Source organism: Procambarus clarkii, chromosome 76, assembly GCF_040958095.1.
Source record: "Procambarus clarkii isolate CNS0578487 chromosome 76, FALCON_Pclarkii_2.0, whole genome shotgun sequence".
Taxonomy (NCBI): domain Eukaryota; kingdom Metazoa; phylum Arthropoda; class Malacostraca; order Decapoda; family Cambaridae; genus Procambarus; species Procambarus clarkii.
The window spans coordinates 4,217,660-4,222,117 of record NC_091225.1 but is presented as its reverse complement, the minus strand read 5'-3'; positions in this window follow the sequence as shown (position 1 = coordinate 4,222,117).

Here is a 4,458-nt window from a genome sequence, read left to right as displayed (position 1 = left end):
GGGGAGTTTGGGGTGAGGGGTGGGGGTTTCATGGAAGGGGGGACAGGTAGGGTGTGGGTTAAGGAGACAGGGGGGACATGGAGGATACGGGGTGAGGGGGGAGGAGGGATAGGGAGGGTATGGGATGAAGGGGGAGGGGGGACAGGGGGGGAAAGGTGGGAGGGGGGACATGATGGGAATGGGGAAGGGATGACAAGGTAAGAATGGGGTGGGGGGGGAGGGAGGGTTGGGTGGGGGCAGGTAGGGTGAGGGGAAGGGATGGTTTCTATGCAGAGGGGGGTGGTGGGGTTGCCCTCCCCTCTGGTGTTGCTGGGATGCTGGTTTTGGGTTCGCCTCTTGTCTCTAGGACTGTTGTGTTGGGGGCTGTGATTTCCTGGTTTGCTTCTCCCTCCCTGCGCTTCCTCCTTGCCTCTGCTGCCCTGGCTCTCTCCTCCTTCGTCCTGTCCTTCTGCAGGAATACTTTCTTGTATCCCTCCACATGCTGCAGTCGACTCTTAACTTTCGAGAATATCCTCCTTCGTGGTTTCGTTTGTAAACACCACCTTTACAAGTCGGTTTCTGTCCTTGTTGTACCAGCCCAACCTGAAAACCTTCTCAATGTTTCGTTCAGCCCCTTCCATCTGTAACCCCTTCAGTAGCCCCTGTACTGCCTCTCTATCCTTGCTATTCCATTCTTGCCTGTTGGATCCTTCCTGTTCTTTTATGCCTACAACTACCACTGATCTTTTTCTCTCCAGCAGCTGAGTGGTGCATCTTGCTGCTTCCTGTGAGGTGGCTGCTTGCATCGTTACCTCCCTCACTGTGTCCATTGCTTCTGAGCTCTTTTTCAGTATGTCTGCAAATGTTTCAGGTACAGAGGCATTTCCTTCCAATGTAACATTCCCACCTTCCCTTTGGATGATAATCTGATGCTCGGTCTTTTTATTTTTTTCTGTGAGGGATTTGATCTCCTCTCTTGCTGATGTCAGCTCACTTTGCAGGTTGTTAATTGTAATCCTCATTTCCTGCATCTCCTTCCTGAATTCCTCCAGAACTTGGGTTAACATGTCCCTCGTTTGATCAATTTGTGTGTGTGTGTGTGCGTATTTGTGTGTGTGTGCGAGTATTCATCTAGTTGTACTCACCTAGTTGTGCTTGCGGGGGTTGAGCTCTGGCTCTTTGGTCCCGCCTCTCAACTGTCAATCAACAGGTGTACAGGTTCCTGAGCCTATTGGGCTCTATCATATCTACACTTGAAACTGTATGGAGTCAGCCTCCACCACATCACTTTCTAATGCATTGCATTTGTCAACCACTCTGACACTAAAAAAGTTCTTTCTAATATCTCTGTGGCTCATTTGGGCACTCAGTTTCCACCTGTGTCCCCTAGTGCGTGTGCCCCTTGTGTTAAACAGCCTGTCTTTATCAACCCTGTCAATTCCCTTGAGGATCTTGAATGTGGTGATCATGTCCCCCCTAACTCTTCTGTCTTTAACGAAGTGAGGTTTAATTCCCGTAGTCTCTCCTCGTAGCTCATACCTCTCAGCTCGGGTACTAGTCTGGTGGCAAACCTTTGAACCTTTTCCATTTTAGTCTTAAACTTAAACGTGTGTGTGTGTGTGTGTGTATGTGTACTCACCTATTTGTACTCACCTATTTGTGCTTGCGGGGGTTGAGCTTTGGCTCTTTGGTCCCGCCTCTCAACTGTCAATCAACTGGTATACAGATTCTAGAGCGCTACTGGGCTCTATCATATCTACATTTGAAACTGTGTATGAAGTCAGCCTCCACCACATCACTGCCTAATGCATTCCGTCCGTTAACTACTCTGACACTGAAAAAGTTCCTTCTAACGTCTCTGTGGCTCATGTGGGTACTCAGTTTCCACCTGTGTCCTCTTGTTCGCGTCCCACCAGTGTTGAATAGTTTATCCTTGTTTTCCCGGACGATTCCTCTGAGGATTTTGTAGGTTGTTATCATGTCTCCCCTTACTCTTCTGTCTTCCAGTGTCGTAAGGTGCATTTCCCGCAACCTTTCCTCGTAACTCATTCCTCATAGTTCTGGGACTAGTCTAAAGGCATACCTTTGGACTTTTTCCAGCTTCGTCTTGTGCTTGACAAAGTACGGGCTCCATGCTGGGGCCGCATACTCCAGGATTGGTCTTACATATGTGTTGTGCAAGATTCTGAATGATTCCTTACAGAGGTTCCGGAACGCTGTTCTGATGTTAGCCAGCCTCGCATATGCCGCAGACGTTTTTCTTTTTATGTGGGCTTCAGGAGACAGGTTTGGTGTGATATCAACTCCTAGATCTTTCTCTCTGTCCGTTTCATTAAGTACTTCATCTCCTATTCTGTATCCTGTGTCTGGCCTCCTGTTTCCACTGCCTAGTTTCATTACTTTGCATTTACTCGGATTGAACTTCAACAGCCTTTTGTTGGACCATTCACTCAGTCTGTCTAGGTTATCTTGTAGCCTCCTACTATCGTCCTCAGTTTCAATCCTTCTAATAATTTTTGCATCATCGGCAAACATTGAGAGAAACGATTCTATATCCTTTGGGAGATCATTTACATATATCAGAAACAGAAACAGGACAGGTCCAAGGACTGACCCTTGCGGGAATCCACTCGTAACGTCTTGCCAATCTGAGACCTCACCCCTCACACTGACTCGTTGTCTCCTATTGCTTAGGTACTACTTTATCCAATGGAGTACCTTCCCTTTCACTCCAGCCTGCATCTCCAGCTTTTTCACTAACCTCTTGTGTGGCACTGTATCAACGACTTTCTGACAATCCAAAAATATGCAGTCTGCCCACCCTTCTCTTTCTTGCCATATTTTTGTTGCCTGGTCGTAGATTTCAAGTAACCCTGTGAGGCAGGACCTGCCATCCCTGAACCCATGTTGATGCTGTGTTACCCAAGATCTTTTGCTCCAGGTGTTCCACTAGCTTTCTTCACACAATCTTCTCCATCAGCTTGCATGGTATGCAGGTTAGGGACACTGGCCTGTAATTCAGTGCCTCCTGTCTATCCCCTTTCTTGTATATCGAGTCTACGTTAGCTGCTTCCAAATTTCTGGCAGTTCCCCTGTTGCCAGTGATTTGTTATACACTATGGAGAGTGGTAGGCACAGTTCTTCTGCTCCTTCCTATATTATCCAAGGGGAGATTCCATATGGGCCTATAGCCTTTGTCACATCCAACTCAAGTAAACACTTCCTTACTTCCCCGCTGGTAATCTCAAACTCTTGCAGTGGTTCCTGGTTAGCTATTCCCTCTCTTATCTCTTAGCTATTCCCTCTCTATTGTGTGTGGTCATGTGTACTCACCTAATTGTACTCACCTAATTGTGCTTGCGGGGGTTGAGCTTTGGCTCTTTGGTCCCGCCTCTCAACTGTCAATCAACTGGTGTACAGATTCCTGAGCCTACTGGGCTCTATCATATCTACATTTGAAACTGTGTATGGAGTCAGCCTCCACCACATCACTTCCTAGTGCATTCCATTTATTAACTACTCTGACACTGAAAAAATTCTTTCTAACGTCTCTGTGGCTCATCTGGGTACAAAGTTTCCACCTGTGTCCCCTTGTTCGTGTCCCACCCGTGCTGAAGAGTTTGTCTTTGTCCACCCTGTCAATTCCCCTGAGAATTTTGTAGGTGGTTATCATGTCTCCCCTTACTCTTCTGTTTTCCAGGGATGTGAGGTTCAGCTCCTTTAGCCTTTCCTCGTAGCTCAATCCTCTCAGTTCCGGGACGAGCCTGGTGGCATACCGCTGAATCTTCTCTAACTTTGTCTTGTGTTTAACTAGGTATGGACTCCAGGCTGGAGCTGTATACTCCATGATTGGTCTTACATAAGTGGTATACAGGGTTCTGAAAGATTCCTTACACAAGTTTCTGAAGGCAGTTCTTATGTTGGCCAGTCTAGCATATGCCGCTGATGATATTCTTTGATGTGGGCCTCTGGAGACAGGTTCGGTGTGATATCAACCCCCAGATCGTTCTCTCTATTTGATTCTTGCAGGATTTCCCCTCCCAGATGATACCTTGTGTTCAGCCTCCTGCTCCCTTCGCCTAATTTCATCACCTTACACTTTCCAGAGTTGAACTTTAGCAGCCATTTTCTAGACCATTCCTCCAGTTTATCCAGGTCATCCTGTAGTCTCTGTCTATCTTCATCCGTCTTGATTCTTCTCATAATTTTTGCATCATCAGCAAACATCGAGAGGAATGAGTCTATACCCTCTGGAAGATCGTTCACATATATTAGAAACAGGATGGGTCCAAGTACTGAGCCATGTGGGACTCCGCTGGTGACATCTCGCCACTCTGATGTCTCCCCGCTCACCGTTACTCGCTGTTTCCTGTTGCTTAAGTACTCCCTTATCCACTGGAGCACCTTCCCTTTTACTCCTGCCTGTTGCTCCAACTTTTTTAACAGCCTTTTATGGGGTACTGTGTCAAAGGCTTTTTG